General features: G+C 35.1%; 1 protein-coding gene and 1 pseudogene across 3 annotated transcripts in view; one reads left to right on the plus strand and one right to left on the minus strand.

Moving 5' to 3' along the window:
* LINGO2 (leucine rich repeat and Ig domain containing 2) overlaps positions 1–21,024 on the plus strand; it is a 1,121,960-nt gene that overhangs the window by 642,398 nt on the left and 458,538 nt on the right. The window lies entirely within an intron of this gene.
* Positions 436–19,149, minus strand: LOC121495200 (annotated as a pseudogene).

Consider the following 21,024-nt stretch of genomic DNA (forward strand, 5'->3'; position numbering starts at 1 on the left):
GTCCAGAGGTTATTTATTTTGTAACATTGACCACCAAGAATATGGCTAAGATTGTAAAAGGATTCTGAGATTTAAGGAAAATAGGTACCACGACTCATGTGGGTTTTTTCACACAATATATTTTCTCTTATATTAAGCATAAATCTAACTGGTTCTATCATCTGGTTCTCCAGGCCACAAAGAATTAGAAAGGCAGAATCTGTGTATTTATTTATTTTTTATATGAGCAATCATCTGATTTATAAAAAGATGCAACATTTAAAATGATACAAAATAACAATTTCAAAACAACCTCAAAAAATGAATATGTTTAACTATACTCAGCTCATAACAGAGCAAATGGGTAAGAAGAATAATTCACACTATAGGATATTGCTAATATGAACTGGCAACAGGAAAAGTTGGTAAAAGAAGGCAGAGAGACTCCTTTAAGAATTAGAACCGAGGGTCTCCATAATCATCTGGCATCCGCTCAATGCTGTACCTATGGTTAGAAATGTACATGTTGGGAACTCCAGGAATCTTCTGGATCTTTCCTGTAAGGTCCCAGTCAACTGTGGCCACAATATAACACTTGTGCTGAGTTACTCTCTGTACTAAGCCTTCATCTGCATAGGTTCTTTTGTGTGTGCATGGCAATCTTTCTAATCTTGGATCCTTGGTAATCCTTAGAGCCACTCGATACTTTTGCCCCAGTTTCTCAATTTCAGCCATTACACATTCAGTTATACAAGCATACACTTGGCATACAGACAGACCATCATTAACTGTACTAAGTCAAGTTTGGCTTTAATGGAAAAGTTGATAAAGTTGGTATCAACCACGATGTGGTAAGGTGTGCCCAGCTATGTGTTATATTGGAAGAATAAGCAGGAAGGATGTTGGGGGACTTCTCTCTTTCCTTGAGTGTGCTGGGATCTTTCTTTTCTTTCTTTCTATGTTTGAATCTATTCTCTCCATGGTTGCATACTTTCTTGCTTTCTTTTGCTTCCCTATGTTCATGCCACACTCTTGTTTCTTCATGACAGAGTCTGTTTAAAGTAAATGTACTGGCAGTGTCAAAAAGGACAGCTGACAGAACAGTAATGGAGACACTCAAATGTACAGATTAGAAAATTTACAAAAATGAAATTACTGTTATATTGAAGTAAATCCCTTAGATGCCAAAAAAACAAGTATATGTCTAGTTTATTGTGTTTATGTCTAGTTTATTGTGTTTAAGAAAAATATGAATATGTGATATCCTTTTTCAAAAGAAATTGATGCAAGTCAGCTGCTGATTTTTTCTGAATGTGTTGTTCCATGTTTGTAAGTTGTCATATACAACTTACGTAGGTATTTTCTTTGAAAGTAAATAGATAAACATACTGTCTTCACTTCAAATTGCAAAGGACATACGATTATATTATAATAGTATAGAAATTTTAAGTCCTCCATATATTTCTACTCTTTTAAGAATACCAGATGATCATGTATTCATTTGATAAACACGGTATTTTCTGAGAATCTTCTATGGACCAGGAACATCGATTCTAAGAATACAACTGTGAAAAAGATATTAGCTGCACGTGGAGGAGCAAAAGTCTATATTTGACCCTAGGTCCACACCAGTCTCATACTGAATGTCTCTTTACCCACTCACAAACATTCAACGAGATAATACAAATGGAATTTTGTGGCACTTAGGAGAGGCTTACTCAGTCTTCACTGATATTGATTCAATTCACAGTACCATTTATTCTTCTCCACAACCCAATGAGGTGAGGATTACTACCATCCTTATAGACCATCCACAGGTTACTAAATATCTTGAACTCAGATTCATCACCTATAAACTAGGTATATAAATATCTAGCTTACGGGATTATTGTGAAGATTCAAGAAAAACAATTACATGTGAAATATACACTATTTGTTTTGAGTGTGCTCCATCCTAATCTTTCATTTTTTATTTTATTTATTTTAATTCCAGTGCAGTTAGCAGAGAGTGCTATATTAGTTTCAGGTGTACAATACAATGGTTCAACAATTCCATATATTACTCACTGCTGATCAAGATAAGTGTATTCTTAATCACCTTCACCTATTTCACCCATTCCCCCTATCCACCTCTCCTCTGGTAGGCCTCTGTTCTCTGTACATTAGAGTCTGTTTTTTTTGGTTTGTCTCTCACTTTTTCCTTTGTTCATTTGTTTTGTTTCTTAAATTGTACATATGAGTGAAGTTATATGGTATTTGTCTTTTTCTGACTCGATTATTTTCCTTACTATTACACTCTCTATACTCATCTATGTTGTTGCAAATGGTAATATTTCATTATTTTTTATGGATGTACCATCTCTTCTTCATTTATTTGTCTATTGATAAGAAGTTGGATTGCTTTTACACTTTGAATCTTGTAAATGATGCTGCAATAAACATATAAAGGTACATATATCCTTTCAAATTAGAAGTGAGATTACTAGGTCGTAAAGTTGTACTTTTAATTTTTTGAGAAACCTCTGTACTGTCTTCCACAGTACTTACACCAGTTTGCATTCCCATGAGTAGTGCACAAGGGTTCCTTTTCCTCCACACCTTGCCAACATTTGTTGTTCCTTGAGTTTTTTATTTTAGTCATTCTGACAGGTGTGAAATGATATGTCATTGTAGTTCTGATTTGCATTTCCCTGATAATGAGTGATGTTGAGCCTCTTTTCATGTATCTGTTGATCATCTGTATGTCCTCTTTGGAGAAAAGTCTGTTCATGTCTTCTGCCCATTTTTGATTGGATTACTTGTTCCTGGGGTGTTGAATTGTGTCAGTTTTATATATATATATTTTGGGTACTAACCCTTTATGTGATATGCCATTTGTAATTATCTTCTCCTATTCAGTAAGCTGTCTTTTAGTTATGTTGATTGTTTGCTTTGCTGTGCAGAAGCTTTTTATTTTGATGAAGTCCCAGTAGTTAATTTTTGCTTTCGTTTGCCTTGCCTCAGGAAACATTACTAGAAAAATATTGCTACAGCTGATGTCAGAAAAATTACCGCCTATGTTCTCTTCTAGGATTTTGAAGATTTCAGGTCTCACAGTTAGATGCTTAATCCATTTTTTGTTGTTTTGTTAGGATGAGAATTTTATTTTATGTTTTATTTATTTTTAAGTGTGTATTTAAATTCCAGTTAGTTAACATATAGCATAATATCATTTTCAAGTTTACATTGTGTTTGGTGTAAGAAAGTGGTCCAGTTTCATTATTTTACATGTAACTGTCCAGTTTTCCCAGCACCATATATTGAAAAGACTGACTTTTTCCCATTGGATATTCTTGCCTCCTTTGTCAAAGATAAATTGACCATATAATTATGGGTGTATTTCTGGATTTTCTGTTCTTTTCTGTTGATCTATAGGTCTATTTTTGTGCCAGTACCATACTGTTTTGATTACTATAGCTTTGTAGTATAACTTAAAGTTTGAAATTGTGATACCTCCAGCTTTGCTTTTATTTTTCAAGATTGCTTTACTATTTGGGGTCTTTTGTGGTTCCATGCAAATTTTAGGATTGTTTGTTTTAGCTCTGTGAGAAATGCTGGTGGTATTTTGATAGGGATTGCCTTAAATGTGTAGTTTCCTTTGGGCGGTATAAACAATATAGCAATATTTTTTTTCTTCCAATCCATGAGCATGGATTTTCTGTCTTCTGTTTCTTTCTTCAATGTTTTATAGTTTTCAGAGTACAGATCTTTCACCTCTTTGGTTAAGTTTATTCCTAGGTATTTTATTAATTTTGGTGCAACTGTGAGTGGGATTGATTCCTTAATTTCTCTTTCTGCTGCTTTATTACTAGTGTATAGAAATGAAATGAATTTCTGTACATTGACTTTGTATGCTGTGACAGAACTGAATTCATTTATCAGTTCTAGTGACTTTGATGGAGTCTTTTGGGTTTTCTATATAAATTGTCATGTCATCTAGAAATAGTGAAAATTTTACTGATTCCTTACCAGTTTGAATGCCTTCCATATCTTTTTGTTGTCTGATTGATGTGCCTAGTGTTGGAATAGAACATACATTTACTGGTGCCAGGATTTTATTTTATGGATAATTATTAAATAAATCACTGTTGTTGCATTGGCATTCTGTATTACAGAATCATATTTCATTCACATTTGGGCTCTATATCTTGTTAACAGCTTACCCCTATTTCCAAAACCCCCTAAAAATAGGTAATTTAGACTCTTCATTGCTGCTTTTGACTTGTTCTTTTCTTTAATTTTCACAGTATCTAATTTTGGGGCATTGTTCAAGATGGATGATGTGGTTAGAATGTGTAGCTAAAGATGACCTTCAAGAGCAGGTAGTTGCTCTAAATATTTTCAAGAGTAGGATGGGGGAAAATGTGAGGGTGTGTCTATGCAGAGTTAGGTAAACCTGACAGTGGTCATTAAACAGGAACCAGGAGCAAGAGATCCCAGAGAGAAAGTAACAAGGAAGCACTTACTGGAAAATTACTGGAGTAATTACTGGAGAGGAAAACTTAGGTCCCAAGAGGATCAGTGCGATGAGAATTTTAGATCCAAAGCCTCTTGAATTCTTGGCAATATCTCTAGATATGAAAAAATGACATATTAACAGTGATTCAGTTAATATAACTGAAATGAAGGCATTCTTCATGGTGAGTAAAATAATAGTTTGCCAAGAGACAAATAACAAGGTTGAAATGAAAACAATAGGAAATTTAGTTAATCAGTAGGTGGTTTTTGATTTCTGAACACGTGTCTTACACTATATTAGACATGAGGAAGTATAAACATGTAGTAGAGCATTGATTTAGCCTTCAAGAAATTTGTAATACAGTTGGAGAAGTATCATTCTTCATTCTAGAGAAATAAAATATATATATATAAAAAAAACTTCAGAGAAGTATTTGTGACAAATTGTTTGTTTGCTTCTGAGACATATGACATCTGGTACATTATGTGAACTAAAGCCAAAAGAACAATTTGTTGTTCATCTCTTAAAAGTAATCCTGCCAGTTCATAAATTCACATCAAGTCAATTTTCCCAGTAGTTCTCTCCTTACATGCTATAAACCTGAGCAGCATTGAGAGAAATTGATAATTATAGGCTCCTTTGTAATTTGCCTTGTAAAATCTTCTCATTAAGATTCACTTTGTGGTACCCTGCCTGGATTGCTAATTCTTTTCAATGTGAATTCTTTGGCTGAGTTGTGTTGTTAATCAAAATGTATACCTCCAAGCAACTTTTTCTATGAGGGGCAAAGAAATAGTGATGATACAAGAGAAAAGGAAACCGTTAATGTGAAATCTGTATATAATGCTGCTCCTCTTTTCCCTGGTGGGAAACATAGTTTTAGATTTCTGGAAATAGTATTTACATAAAAACTTTCTTTGTGGCTAGGTGACAATATTGTTATGACAAGATTATGACATAAGATTTAGTTTCATTAATATATCTTAAGACTTCACTGTTTGCTTTTCCAATATTTCAGTCCTCTGTGAACAGCCTTTTAAAACTTTTTTAAAACTATACAATGAGATGTGTAACTGGTCCTGGGTAAGAGTAAAGGTTCTGTTCTCATGGAAGGAGAATGTCATACACAGAGACCTTGAGCACTTTTTTTTTTTTAAGATTTATTTATTTATGATAGACATAGAGAGAGAGAGAGGCAGAGACACGGGAGGAGGGAGAAGCAGGCTCCACACCGGGAGCCCGACACGGGACTCGATCCCGGGACTCCAGGATGGCTCCCTGGGCCAAAGGCAGGCGCCAAACCGCTGAGCCACCCAGGGATCCCCTTGAGCACTTTTTTAAAACCATTTTGACAGTTCAAGGTTTCTTTTATCTCCATAGCTATATACATTTCCATGATACTTGACTGTTTTCTTCTGGAATTAGCTCTGTGAAAGATCATGTTCACTTATGATTGAAGTAGCTATTTAATATTACTTCAACAATTTCAGGGAAGTACTCTCTCCTCACAGATTGTAGAAAATGTTTCTTGCTTTCATGGTTCTTCCAAACTAAGGAGACGCTGAAGAAAAGACAACATTTAGAAAAGAAAGAGTTAACCCACTTTTCTATCTACCCATCCATTTTCCTCTTAGGTTCTTGATTTTAACTGCACCCTGCACTCATGCATTGATTTTGATTGTGTGCTTTTTTTTTTTTTTATCATTCAACAACAAATCTGGTGTTTTTTGTTTCATTTTTTGTGACTATTAACTTTCCTGTGAGCACATTAAGGAAGGGTAGATTTGTAATCTTTGTCATCATGCAAGCATTTAGGTAGAAAATCATACTAATGTTCAGATTATTTTGTAAATTAAAATTTTCTTATCAAATATATTGGATTTATTTTAAAAGTGTGTTCCCCACTTGTATATATAGTGTTTATCAGTCAGGACAAAGAACTATTTTAATAGTCTTTTATGAAACATCAGACATACAATCCTTGTATTCTAGAAAAATTGTGAACTCAGGATCACTTCAAATGTTAATGTTTTTTGTCCACTCACCAATGCCTCTCACCATGAGTCTCCTGTATAACTCATATTCTCTCTGTGTAGCAAGCATGATGATTTTCTATATGCCAAACAGAAGGGAAATTTAATTTTAAACTTCAGGAAATAGAAAAGCAATAGAGAAAGTTAGTGAAGGGTTTTAAAAGTATACTAGAACCACCAAAGATAAAAACAAAATGATTTTGGTAATCCTTAGTGCTTGTTCTTAATACTAATGGCTGCATTCTGAAATTCGCCTAAGGAGCCTGAGAGGTGTCGAAAATGTTTCACATTGTGTTCTAGCAGATGGTTAAGTAGTGTTTTTTTCCTCCAACTCATTCATCTAAAGCTCTTTCATCTGTATTAAAATTGTCCCAAAGGAAAAAATAAGTTTCAGAAATGTTTGTGATCCTTTATTTTTTTGGGGGGAAATCCATTTTCTATGATTTCTGTCAAGTGCAAAAACCTATTTAAAGGAATTAACTGTGATAATTCACTGCTTTGAACTGATTTCTTTTGTGGTATTGCTTCCCACACTTTCATTTTATTTCATTCAATTTGAGTGTCTTTATCTTGAGGTTTTATGATCAAAAATCTATACAAAGTATATATATTATGTGTGTATTCTAAATACCAAAAATCTACTTAAAATGTAACCTTTGAGCACCTACTTTTATTACAGACTTCCCCATCTCTACTCCACCCTCTGATGTCCATCTCTTGCCTGCTCATTAATCATTTAAATACATTATACAGCAGGGTTTATATCAACCCTTGTCAAAATTCTGTTTGAGTTCACTGTTTGAATATGATGTGTGTTGGAGGCTGGTGAGTAACATGTGCTGCTTAAAATTAAGTACAAGTGTTGAAAAACAATTTTAACAAAGTATCACAAAAGAAAACTAACAAATATAAGGAAAGGAAAATTAACTTGTGTTTTTCTTTGCACTGAAACTTGTTATTTGTGAATCTAAGAATCTGAAAGTTAATAATGTAAGATAATAAGACTAATGTCTTGGGATCCCTGGGTGACGCAGCGGTTTGGCGCCTGCCTTTGGCCCAGGGCGCGATCCTGGAGACCCGGGATCGAATCCCACATCGGGCTCCCTGTGCATGGAGCCTGCTTCTCCCTCTGCCTGTGTCTCTGCCCCTCCCTCTCTCTCTCTCTATCATAAATAAAGAAAAATTAAAAAAAAATTAAAAAAAAATAAGACTAATGTCTTAACCAGAAATTAGATCCTTCCATGTGTGCTTTAAAACAAACAAAAAAAAGATTTTATTTATTTATTTATGAGAGACACGCAGAGAGAGAGAAGCAGAGACATAAGCAGGCTCCACACAGGGAGCCCTATGTGGGACTTGATCCCAGGACCCCAGGATGATGCCCTGAGCCACAGGCAGATGCTCAACCGCTGAGCCACCCAGGTGTCCAACCTGTGGGCTTTTCAAGTAACCTCTTGAAGAGTGTTTTCTCTACTTCTGGTGGCACTTATTATTCAATACTGATTTTGATATGTTTTATAAGAGCCTATTTCCAAGCCCTTCTTCCATGTTAATCTTTATAGTCCTCTAACTTCACCAATCCAACCATGAATGCAGATAGACTGCAGGACAGCTGTAGCCAAAATCAAAGGCATGTATCAATATTCAATATCTACATGATTCGGAAGAGCCATATAAGGGATTTTTTGATGGCACTAATATGAAACAACTGTAATGTCCCTGGCACTCAGTACAGAATTAAGATAGTGTTTAAATAACATGCCATAGGCTCCGAAGGTGGTTGCCAGAGTAGTTCCAAAAGTATCTTGAGCAGCAAGAGCATCAATGAAATAAAGGGCTCAACACACATTTGGGTGAATCTGTTTCAGTGTCAGCAAGAATATGGTAAGATTTTCTAGAAATATAAATTGGACCATTTTACACCTCTTAAATTTTTTTTCAGATTCCCTGTAATCTATGTAGTGATCTTAAACTTTGTAAAGTAAGTATTTCTAAAAACAAAGAAGAGCAAACATGAAATTTCTTTGTCTTGAAATTAAAAAATGTATCTGAATGATTTACTTACTTCACAATTTAAGAGACTGTTTTAGAATTTTACTATCAAGCAGAACATTAGACCAAAAAAATTGCATATTTCCCCTGTATATTTTAATATTGCACTGATAGTACCTTCAACATTCATCCATTCATCCATTTTGTTCATCCAAAAAAATATCAATTGAATACTTGCTCTTCAATATAGAGTATTAAATGAAAACTTGTATTGAATGTTGAAATTGTATATGCCTCACTATATTTTATCTCTTTATATGACTATCGTAATAAATTTAATTTTTTGAGAGCAAGGACTCTTTATATTCACTCTCATATTCTAATGACTAGCATAATGCTCAGAACATAGAAGATGCTGAGAAAATATTCAATAAGTAAAAATGTTTGTTAATAATTATCTATAAAAGCTTATGGTACATTATACATTACCCTTTGAGTTCTTAGTCCAGTATCATCCCCCTCAAATCTGCCATGTGTTTTTTTGAGTCATTGATCTTAAATGCAAATCCAAAACTCTCCTCAGTTTGATATATTTGGCTTATATCTGGCCTTTCCAAGTTTTGCACCAGAAAGTCCAAAAGTGTACATTGTAAGAAAGACATGTAAGACCTTTGATTGTCTTATGCCTGTTCTCACAGTTTAAATTTCTACAACTCTCATCCATTCCATTACATTCCATTTTGTTTCACAACTATTTACGCATGATTTTTTATTTAGCCTAGACTTTTCTTCTCTCTCAGATGTAGCAAATTCCTGCTCATTATTAAAGACCCAGCTCAATCATTTCCATGTCTATGAAAGCTTCCTTGATCCCCAGATGTAACTCCTCCTTTTTGTGTGCACTTTGCCTAATTTATACTTCTATTGAGATACTCCCCAAATCATGTTCCGAGGAATTTAGTTCTGTAGGATACTAACAAGCATTACTGCAGGGAGAAAAGGAAGTAGGGAATATCCTCAGCTCCAAAAAATTTTAGGAGTTGTGTGTTAAGTAAAATTAAACAGATGTTTTTATTCCAGGAGTAGTCAGAACCTTTATATTCTCATATTCACTGTGAGTTTTTAAGAATAGGCCATATATTCTATAGATTCCCATGTAGATTTCCCATGTAGATTTCCCCTAGATTTCTCTATGGAATGCATCTTTCATACAATAATGAATACCCCATGAAACTCAAGTATTCTACTAATTATAGTTTATGAAAACTCTATTATTTTGCTTATTATTATTTCCTCAGAAACTGTAGGCTCCTTAAGGTCAGGGTCTCTGTGCTATGTATCATTTCTTACTCTTTACTTAGTAGAATGGGATGACTTTTTTAAATATAGATTTAGTTTACAAATAAAATATTATAAGTCACATGTCATCATGAGGATAAGAAAAATGTAATTTATCCATCTGTCTTATTTGTTTTGATCTTGTTTGAAGTAGTAAGTATGAACATTGGATGAATTAATAATTAGTGAAACATGTAAATGATGATGAAAATTAATTTTTTTCCTCCACATTGTCCTTTTGGGAGTTAAAGTTTTTCATCTGCTAAATTTCACCATTACACTATATTTTTAATTCTTAGAATACTTTAAAGGTAAACATACTAGAATTATGTTTTGTTAAATAAAGTATTTAATGTTGGTAATAAATGTTTTCATCATTTTAGATATTATCTGTTGGAATTTTATAGAAAAGGGTCAAATTATATAAACCACATTTAAACCTATATTTTATTTTTTTAATTTTTTATAATAAATTTATTTTTTATTGGTGTTCCATTTACCAACATACAGAATAACACCCAGTGCTCATCCCGTCAAGTGCCCCCATCAGTGCCCGTCACCCATTCACCCCACCCCCCACCCTCCTCCCCTTCCACCACCCCTAGTTCATTTTCAGAGTTAGGAGTCTTTATGTTCTGTCTCCCTTTCTGATATTTCCCACACATTTCTTCTCCCTTCCCTTATATTCCCTTTCACTATTATTTATATCAGTGAAGTAAGTCAATCAGAGAAGGACAAACATTGTATGTTCTCATTCATTTGGGGAATATAAACCTATATTTTAAATATTTATTTGTTTGTTTAAAAAAATTGTTTTTGATTACAGAGGGAGAGGCAGAGAGAGGGAGAGAGATTCTTAAACAGGCTGCACACCCAGCACAGAGCCCTGATGCAGGGCTCAATCCCATGATCCTGAGATCATGACCTGAGCTGAAGTCGAAAATCAGATGCTTAAACTACTGAGCCACCCAGGAATCCCCAACTCTATATTTTAAAAGGCACGAATGTCTCTGAATTTGCACTCTAACAGAAAGCTCTTTACAATATGCGATTTAACAGTAAATATTCTTACAGATGAATAGTAAAATGCTACTAAAGTGCAAACATAGGTACATAGATTTTTATTTTGTTTTCTTCCATTCTGAGTCTACATAGCCAATGGTTTGTTCTCATATGTATTTTAATGAGCAACTGGTTGAAAACATACATTGCTTCTCATTGTGTACCTAATTTGTAGCACTGTAAAAGATTTTAGTAAAACAAAACAAAACCCCTGCTTTTTTGTGAATATTAATTGATTTGAGGGAATTTTTCTGGTTGCCTTATTTAATTCACCAATCAATTTGATGAAAGAAATAAAATTTTGACCAAATTTTTTGCATATACCTTCTATCTCACTTTTTAAACATCATTTTCCCAGTGTTACACCATAGCTTGCAAGGACAGATAAGCATTCTGTTATAATTTCTCTTCTATTTTTTCCCTCTGAAATACGATTATTTTCTTGGCTGTTACTTTTTGAGAAAACAATTTTGAGAGAAATCTTAGTAAGAAACAGTACTGTTAAACAGTGATGAAACAGTTTCATCACTGAAACTCCATTCCCTATTTGGATAGAGTTCTTATGAAACATAGAGGAACACTCAAGACTCATAATAAATGATAAATCCTTATTGGTTAAGTACATGGATCTATATTTTTGTTGAGTGATTTGACACAAATTCCACACTTCCGTTCAAAAATTTCATCTCTTTTCACATTGAAGTCACAGTTGTTGTCTCTTAAACTACTCTACAGATGCCCTACTCAACACATGAAAATTTCATAAGACTTTTTCTTTTCAAAACAAAGGAGAGGACTCAGGCCTATTCAAGCTATTCACCTCAATTAAGTGATAAAATCAATGAGGATAATGGGCCATTTAAGTGAAAGTATTATTCATTTTTTATATGACTTGACTACATTTTTATAATGAAGAAAAGTATCAAATAAAAGCACCCAGATATCTTCCAAGAGGTGATATACACATTTAAACGTTCATGAAAATGTAAGTTATATTTTTCATTATGGCAATTCAACTGCCAGTCAAGAACACTGTGCTCTATCCACATGATATATGGATTATTGTAACATAAAAATAATGTTTTTGGAAGAAGACAGATGTGGCCAGTGAGTACATGAAGAAGCATTCAACATCACTAATCATAACAAATTAAAAAACTACAAAGAGATCTCATCCTGCGCCTGTTAGAGGCTACTATCAAAAGACCAGAGATAACAAGTGCTGGCGAGAATGTGGAGAAAAGGTAACACTTATTTACTGTTGGTAGGAATATAAATTGGTACAGCCATTATGCAAAAACAGTGTGGAGGTTCTTCTAGAGGCTGAAAATAGAACTACCATATGATCCAGCAATCCTACTTCTGGGTATATATCTGAAGGAAATGAAATCACTATCTTATACCTCCATGTTCACTGAAGCACTATTTACAATAGCTAAGAAATGTAAAAACCCATCAACAGATGAATGGATAAGAAAATGTGGTATATTTACATACATACTGAAATATTCTTCAGCCCTACACAAGAATGAAATCCTGCCATCTGTGACATCATAGATGAATCTTCAAAGCATATGCTCAGTGAAATAAGTCAGAGAGAGAGCAAGTGAGAGAGAGAGTGGGTGATGAATACTATATAATCTCACTTATATGTGAAATTAAAAAAAATCAGCTTCATAGAAACAAAGAGTAGATTAATAGTTGCCAGAGGCTGGGGGTGGGTGAAATGAGATGTTGGTAAAAGGGGACAAACTTTCAGTTACAAGTTGAATATTTCCTGGGCATCTGATATACAGCTTGATGACTATCATTACCCATACAGTATTGTATACTTGAAAGTTGCTAAGAGTAGATCTTAAATTTTCTCACCACACTTTCAAAAAGAGCACTTCTTTCAGGTGCTAGATGTGTCAACTAACCTTGTCATGATAATCATTTCACAATATATACATGTGTCCAATTACCATGTCGTACATCTTAAGCTTACACAGGGTTATATGTCAGTTATATCTAAAAAAAAAAAAGCTGGGAAAAATAACATGCTGGAGTTAGATTAATTTTAAAAGGACACTAGATAGAAAAACATTCAACTTGCATATGAATGGTCAGGCTTCAATGTTTAAACTATTTTTATTTGGGCATTTTCTGAATCTCAGAATTAAAAAGGAACAAAGAGGCTCTAATCCAAACTGACTTCCAAATTATTGATACCATTCTAAATGTTTAAGAATGAGAATAATGGCTTCCCCCAAACCTACTCAAAATATTTTTTACCCATCTGAATAGTACCTACTTTCTTTAGCTTTCTTTAAATTAATTATGATTCATCAAAGAGGCAACTTCTTATAAACCATTAATACTCAAACTTAAGTGAACTTAAAATTTACCTGAAAAGCTTGTTAGAATGCAAATTCATAGGACACATGCCAAAAATATGATCAATAGGTCTTGATTTTAACTTAGCAATCTGATTTTAAGGAACATCTGGATGAATCTTGTGGATGCTTTACAGATCCCATCAGGACATAATGATTGACAGTCCAAGGAACAATGTCCAAAAAGTATAACAAACAGTTCAAGTGAATTTTAGACCATCCTGCAAACAGGAAATTTTAATCCACAAGATAGACATTACAGGAAGGGAGTACAGATGATAGTGTAATTCATGAGTAATATAGAGTGGTGGTCACTATGTGTCTAAAGATCCAAGAAGAGTCCCGCCCTCCCTCCTTCAACACAAGGACCAGAGGGTAAGAAAAAGAGATTCAACTACAGCCAGCTTTCTAAGTGAGGCAGAAACTATTGGATAGTTCAGCCTGCTTTGTAAGTTAATTTTAGGTCCCTTTGGATGGTGTAACTAAGATTACTTCTCTACAATGAGTATCAGAACTGAGATTTCTCCCAATTAAATATATTGCTCTTCAGTAAGTAGCAAGGCTTTGACTAGATAGATAGATAGATAGATAGATAGATAGATAGATAGATAATAGGTAGATAGTTATGTGATTGCCATAGTCCACAAAATATGTTCTATCTTGACATACCACCTATGGCCCTATACTCTTAGTGGTATTTCTTTTCTCTGTTCCTTTGCTACTACTTTCCTTGATTTGTCCTACATTTCAGTCAAACTGGAAAATGCACTTTTCCCAAACTCATCCTAATTATTATTGTGGCCATTCTTCTCTGACACTCTTTCTTCTATCTGATGTCCTATTTCCACATGTCCTATTCTACCAATCTTTCAGGACCCAACTTAAATGCCACCTCCACCTGGAAGTCATTTGTTCTTTATGATCAGAGGGAATTCTTTTCAATTTCCACAGCACTTTTATCTTTACTTTCTTTTCTGATCTTTTCCATGTTCTCATTTCTATTATGGTATCTGCATTTGGAGCCTCTCCTTTTTGAAACTGTAAGTTCTTTGGAATCAAGGACTGTGTGTGTGTGTGTGTGTGTGTGTGTGTTTTTTCCTCTTGAAATTTCCTTTTAGCACATAGGTCTATACATATGATAAGTTTGCAAAACATTTTTTTAATGGTTGCCTTCTCCTCCCTCACTCGAAAAGGAGGGAGAATGGGGAGAGATATGAAAATGTGAGACTTGAAATTTCATAGGCAAATGCTTTCTATTTCTTTACATGTCCATGTGTCTATTAATAAAATCTAGAATTGCATTATAGTACTTTTTAAATGATTTTTGTGGCTGTTGTTGCCTAACTTTTACTACCAGTCACATCATTGACCATTAAAAGCTGTGGGATTTTTAAAAATATTACCTTCTGTATTTACCCAGGCAAGTCTTCCCTATTTTGTGTTTGTACAATTTTCAAAGCCATATAACATTTTAATGATATTTTTAATGTTGTCCTTTATTCTAACCTTTCCAGATATTTTTGGATCTTGACCAACTCTGCTACTAAATAGGCTAGCTGTCTCCCTTATGCTCTCATTGTCAGCTCTAATATGCACATTGGAGAAACCTAACTTTTCTGTTTTTAAGCGATTCATTGATGAAAATGAACAGGACAGGAAAAGAGAACTCTCTTCTAATTTGCCTCAGTTGAAATCAGCATATTTTGAATCCTCTAATATGACCATAATCCTCTATCTTATCCACAAAGATGTCATGAGAGACATTTCACTGTCTTAATGTAATCAACATCTCTTTTTACTTTTTTCTTTTTTTCTAAAATGCCTGATTCATCACAATAAAAAGAGGTGAGTTCCTACATTAATTGAGTAACTTAAAGCTCTGTGGTATAAACCAATGAACAATTTTGGGTAATTTACACAGTGGTCCAGTGTTAGCTATGCATTTATATTATAATCAACCCTCACACAGGAGATCTTATTTATTTTTTTAAAACAGTGAAAACATAATTTTGTTCTAATATGCTAATTTTATAGCAAATAAGCAACTTGCTTCCAAAGTGATTATTTTGGTCTCTTTTATTGAGCTTTTAGTTAGTGTTACCTAAAAAAAATAAGGAAATAATTAATTTACTAGGTTAATGTAAATTCTACCATGAGAGGAATTTACAGACATTTAAAATTATTTTTTAAGATTTTATTTATCCATGAGAGACACATACAGAGAGAGAGGCAGAGACAGAGGCAAAGGGAGAAGCAGACTCCGTTCAGGGAGCCCAATGTGGGACTCAATCCCAGGACCTCACTATCATGTCCTGAGCCAAAGGCAGATGCTCATCCACTGAGCCACCCGGGTGTCCTGACATTTAAAATTATAATTTTAAAAAATGGTATCGATTTAGAGTGCCTTCTACGTAAAAGGTACTGTGTTCAGTGCCGTAGGCATATCACATCAATTGTCATCACAGTCTTATAACATAAGCATTATTATTATTATCATCCCATTCCACAGAAGGAAACCTGAGATTCAGAGTCCCATTCATGTATTCAATGGTTGTTGATGAGCAATCTGTTATGTCTCTTGCACAAAGTTGGCCTTATTTATACAGTTTCTTGTTTACACAGTTTCATTGAATTCATGTTTTGAAGGGAGCTGGAATTTCCATCAACTCACTAGAGAAATACTAAAAAAGTAATTAGAGACCAAATCAGTTGGTTTCAATTATGAAAAGTGCTACAGAGAAACCCAGAAGGGGTATGAGATTATATAGCAGACAAATGTGATATAGTCTGGGGGAGCCAGGGAAGGTTTCTGAGTCCGGAAACATAGGAGTTAAGCAACCAAGGAAAGGGCGTCGGGGGAGGAGGGATCGAGAGAGTGTGGCGGGGTCAGATTATTTGAGGCGAAGAGAGGAGCATCTACAAATGTTCAGATATGGGGAAGAAGTCTATGCTTTTCAGAGAATGAAGGGCAGCTTGTGTGATTGTTATGCAGAGTGAGAGGGAGCAAAGGAAGGAGACTGGAGCTTTCAGGGGCTTCCTGCAGACCACCTGTTAATTTTAGATTTTAGACCAAAGGGAATATGAAGACAAAAGGCTTACTTGCTTATTTGTATTTTGTTTGTTTGTTTTAATTAGGAGTGAGCTATAATCAGATTTGTTCTATAAAAGATTATTCTGACTGTTATTTAGGGAATGGACTAGAAAACAGCACAAAGAGATGAAGGAATACCATTTAGGAAGCTTTTGCAGGGGTGAAGGAGAAAGATAACAGTGCCTTGGAGCGAGTAATGGCAAAAAGGATAGAAACAATGATGTAAAGAGAAGTTTAGGAAATAGAACTGGCAAGATTTAGTAATTGATTGAATGATGTGATGAATAAAAAGGAAAAAGCCAAGGCATGTCCAGCTGAGTGGATGCTAATTAAATAGTTGCCTAAGGACAAATAGCTAATAAGTATTAGGGATTTGGACCTTATTCAAAATTTGTGCTATTAACATTGTCATCTTCTGCAACCCAGCTTACCGTGGTCAAGAGTCCAGTATTTGAAATTTTACAGTATGACTTCAGCAATATAAATCCTATAATATAAATGCTTGGACATATGTGATGACATCCTGGAGAGACACATGCAAAACGAAATGGAATATGGAGCAGGTTCAGGTTCTGTTATTCTAGATTTATTGTGATTCTTCAGAGTAGCTGAAAAATATGGAGTTCTTCCATTCATGTTTCATTCTATAAACTGCTGGTAGCAATAAGTGTAATGAGGTTATTCAAGGTAAGATGAAAAGTAACATTCCCTAGGATCCTTGGATAAAGAAAAACTGTCTCCCAATCACAAAATCATACATTTTCTGTATATTTTTATATTTTACTCTGTCTTATTGAATAATACTAAAATTTCTATATATTTCTCAAATACTGTATAACCATTTGTGCAAAGCAGAATTAATTACATCTGAGATCAGATAAACTGTCTCTTTTTTTTAATGCAAATACCTTAATAATGTGAAGTAGTAAATCACAACCCATAATGTTCTTTTCCCTACTGGTTAAAAGTTGATCATGAAAGGAATTATAGCAACAGAGTTTCATCTTTAAAAATGTTGCCACCAAGAGGTAACTTTGTCACTAGACAGAAATGGTGCATTTTTTCCCCCTTGCATCCTTGAATTTTTGTTTGAGATTTTCTTCCAGGGGACACCTGGGTGGCTCAGTGGTTGAGCATCAGCCTTTGGCTCAGGGCGTAATCCGGGGGTCCTGGGATTGAGTCCCACATCGGGCTCCCTACAGGGAGCCTGCTTCGCCCAATGCCTCTGACTGTCTCTCTCTCTCTCTGTGTGTGTCTCTCATGAACAAATAAATAAAATCTTAAAAAAAAAAGATTTGCTTCCAAAATATGTAATTTCAAGTTTATTCCACAGCTCTAAATACTATTCACTATAAAATGTATTATTTTTTTAAAATAATTACATGTGGACACTGCACACTTTATTGAGATGAAACGATAGGAATAATAAAATGTGTAATTATTTTATTTTATTTTTTTAAAGATCTTATTTATTTATTCATGAGAGACACACATACAGAGAGGCAGAGAGACACAGGCAGAGGGAGAAGCACGCTCCATGCAGGGAGCCCAATGTGGGACTCGATCCCGGGTCTCCAGGATCAGGCCCTGGGCTGAAGGTGGCGCTGAACCGCGAGCCACCTGGGCTGCCCATTTGTAATTATTTTAAGTTTCTAGCGCCCCACAGATTGTGACATAGTTTTGTCTCCTTCACAAGTCTACCTAGTTTTTCCTTTTCCAATAGAGCAAAGCTAATGATGCCAGATTACACCACATCTGTGGAGGATGAACTAGGTCCATGGCTTTATTGCAATCCTCAGTGTGGTTGGGCAGTGGGGCACATTGGGAGAAACATGGCAGTTATCAAATGAAAAGTAATATGCTGTTTTGCAGAATAGAACAATTTTCATCCCTATTGATAAGGGGCTCAGAATTGAGTGAATTAAGAACTAATGATAGGTTCTGAAAGTAAAGGTTAAGAAGCAGCTCTTAAGAACATATGCTTTTGGGATACCTGGTGGCTCAGTTGTTTAAGCATCTAACTCTTGATTTCAGCTCAGGTCAGGTCATGAGATTGAGCCCTGCATTGGGCTCCATGCTCAGCCTGGAGTGTGCTAGAGATTTTCTCACTTCCTCTTTCTTCTGCCCCTCCCCCTCCTAGCAATAAATAAATAAATAAACTAACTAAACACTTTTATTGAGAATATCATTATGATGGAGTGGTTAAGAACAAAGGCTCTGGACTCTGGCTCTGGCACCATCACTTACCAGCTCTGTGTCCTTTGCCAAGTTAATTCAACTTAAATGAGGTAATCACAGGATTGTTGAGAGTTTTAAATAGCATGACCTATAGAGCTCTCAGGACAGTGCCTGATACATGGTAAGCACTAGAGAAATGTTAATTGTTTAATTATTTTTTTAAATTTTTATTTATTTATGATAGTCACACACACAGAGAGAGAGAAAGAGAGAGGCAGCGACACAGGCAGAGGGAGAAGCAGGCTCCATGCACTGGGAGCCCGACGTGGGATTCAATCCCGGGTCTCCAGGATCGTGCCCTGGGCCAAAGGCAGGCGCTAAACCGCTGCGCCACCCAGGGATCCCCAATTGTTTAATTATTATATTGTTATTCTCATGCACTTACCCAGCCATACCATTCAGTAATAACGACAATGGTGAGCACTTGGTAAAAAGAGAAACAAGGTAATTGGTATAAGAACATATCTTCTTGTTCATATTTCGCCCATTGTCAATTTGACCTATTAACATTAGTTTTTCCTCTTCTGCTTGTGCACATACCATGGTCCATATAAAATTATCAGTGGGGTAGTCCTTCTTTTATTTTATAAAGATTTTATTTATTTATTTGAGAGAGAGAGAAAAAGAGAGAGTGTGCCTGAGTGACAGGACAAGAGCAGAGGAAGAAGGAGAAACAGACTTCTTGCTGAGGAAGGAGCCCACCATGGGGCTCAATCCCAAGACCCTGGGATCATGACCTGAGCCAAAGACAGATGCTTAACCAACTGAGCCACCCAGGCATCCTGGCAGTCCTTACTTTAAAGCTTATCAGTACATCCATGTGGAGGTCTCATCTTTAGAAATCCTCAATTTGTGAAAAAAAAAAAAAAACACAACTACATTGTCTAGGCTAACATATCAAGTATGTCAAGTGTATTGAAGTATATAATGAAGTTCTATCAAAGAAAGCAAATTTTTACCACAAATTTTTTTTTTTTTTTAGATTTTACTTATTTTTTCATGAAAGAGGCAGAGACATAGGCAGAGGGAGAAGCAGGCTCCATGCAGGGAACCCAATGTGGGACTCGATTCCAGGATGCTAGGAACACATCCTGGGCTAAAGGCAGGTGCTAAAGCACTGAGCCACCCAGGTGTCCCAAAGATTTTATTTATTTATTCATGAGAAACACACACAGAGAGAGAGGCAGAGACACAAGCAGAGGGAGAAGCAGGCTCCATGAAGGGAGCCCCGTTCCACCACAAGATTTATATGCCTTTCTAACCATGAAATTATGTTCTTAACTAATGAAAAACCAGGAATTATAATTAGAATATATGTAAATGACAGAAGAATGCGCATATCACTGATAGCACTCAAGAAATGTAGATGGGCCTAATTATTCAGTGGAGGACCCTGGCTCTCCTGAACACAATCGTTTGATTTCCTTTGCAAGGTGAGTCTATGTTTGAGAAAAGAAAAAATATGAATGCATCTAACTGAAACATTTGCTGCTTTGGCTCTAAAAATAGGAAACTAGTGAGGAAATAGAGAAAAGGGACCCCTGGTGCACTATCAGTGCATGAGGAATATAAATTGGTACATCCACTATGGAAACTGTATGGAAGGTCCTCAAAAAATTAAAAATAGAACTACCACATGATCCAGGAATCCCATTCCTGGGCATCTAACCACAGGAATGAAAGGACTATCTCAAAGTGATATCTGGATCCCATGTTAATTGCAGCATTATCCACCACTGCCAAGGCATGGGAACAACCTATCTGTCCATCAACAAATGAATGGATAAAGAAAATGTGATATATATATCTGTAATGGAATATTATTCAGCCATAAAAGGAGGAAATTCTGCCATTTGTGCAACATAGATGGGTCTTGAGAGCATTATGCTCAATAAAATAAGTCAGACAGAGAAATACAAGTACTATGTATGCTCACTTATATGTGGAATCTAAAAATGTCAAACTCCTAGAAACAGAAAGCATATGGGTATTTTCAGGAGCTGGAAGGTTAGGAAAGTGGGAAGATATTGGTCAAAGGATAAAAACACTTAGTTATAAGGTGAATGAGTTGTAGGGATCTAATGTACAGCATGGTGACTATTGCTAACAATACTGTATTGTATATTTGAAAACTGCTATGAGAATAGGTCTTAAATATTCTCACCATGACAACACCATAAAAGAAAAAAAAGGTACTAATATGATTTGCTAACTAACCTTACTGTGGTAAACACTTGTAATATATACATATATCAAATTATTGCATATTTTAAATTTACACTGTGTTATTGCCAATTATATCTCTGTAAACCTGGAAACAACAACAAAATAGGGGGATGAGACAGGAAAAAGTGGTAAGAATTAAAAAAGAACACAGGTAGACAGGATAAAAAAATCACGAAACATGGATCTTTGCTT

The sequence above is a fragment of the Vulpes lagopus genome, chromosome 7 (assembly GCF_018345385.1).
Source record: "Vulpes lagopus strain Blue_001 chromosome 7, ASM1834538v1, whole genome shotgun sequence".
Classification (NCBI taxonomy): Eukaryota; Metazoa; Chordata; class Mammalia; order Carnivora; family Canidae; genus Vulpes; species Vulpes lagopus.